Source organism: Nomascus leucogenys, chromosome 9 (genome assembly GCF_006542625.1).
Source record: "Nomascus leucogenys isolate Asia chromosome 9, Asia_NLE_v1, whole genome shotgun sequence".
Lineage (NCBI taxonomy): Eukaryota > Metazoa > Chordata > Mammalia > Primates > Hylobatidae > Nomascus > Nomascus leucogenys.
In genome coordinates, this window is record NC_044389.1 from 70,995,729 (window position 1) to 70,996,297 (window position 569).

A 569-nucleotide genomic window follows, 5' to 3' on the forward strand; every position below is an offset into this window, starting at 1 on the left:
ACTTATTAGGCTTCCCTACATGGTCATTTCTAAATCCTGTACTGTTTAGTCATTCTATTCACTCCTTCATACTTGCTCCCCAGTTATATTCATTTGGCTTGTACATTTATGTGACATATTCTCAATTACCATCTCTAATGTTCATTCATCTATTAGGTTAGAGTTTCTGGACTATGTCTTTTTTTTTTTTTTTTTTTTTGAGAGAGAGTCTCACTCTGTCACCCAGGCTGAAGTGCAATGGCATGATCTTGGCTCACTGCAACCTCTGCCTCCCAGGTTCAAGTGATTCTCAGGCCTCAGCCTCCCAAGTAATTGGGATAACAGGTGCGTGCCACCACACTTGGCTAATTTTTGTATTTTTAGTAGAGACGGGGTTTTGCCATGTTGGCCAGGCTGGTCTCAAACTCCTGGCCTCAAGTGATCCGCCCGCCTTGGCCTCCCAAAGTGCTGAGATTACAGGCATGAGCCACTGCACCCGACCCATTAGCTCTTTTATATCACTCTTTTATGGCATTCACAGGATCACATACACAATGTTGCAGTCTGGATGCCAAAAAAACACAGTTGGA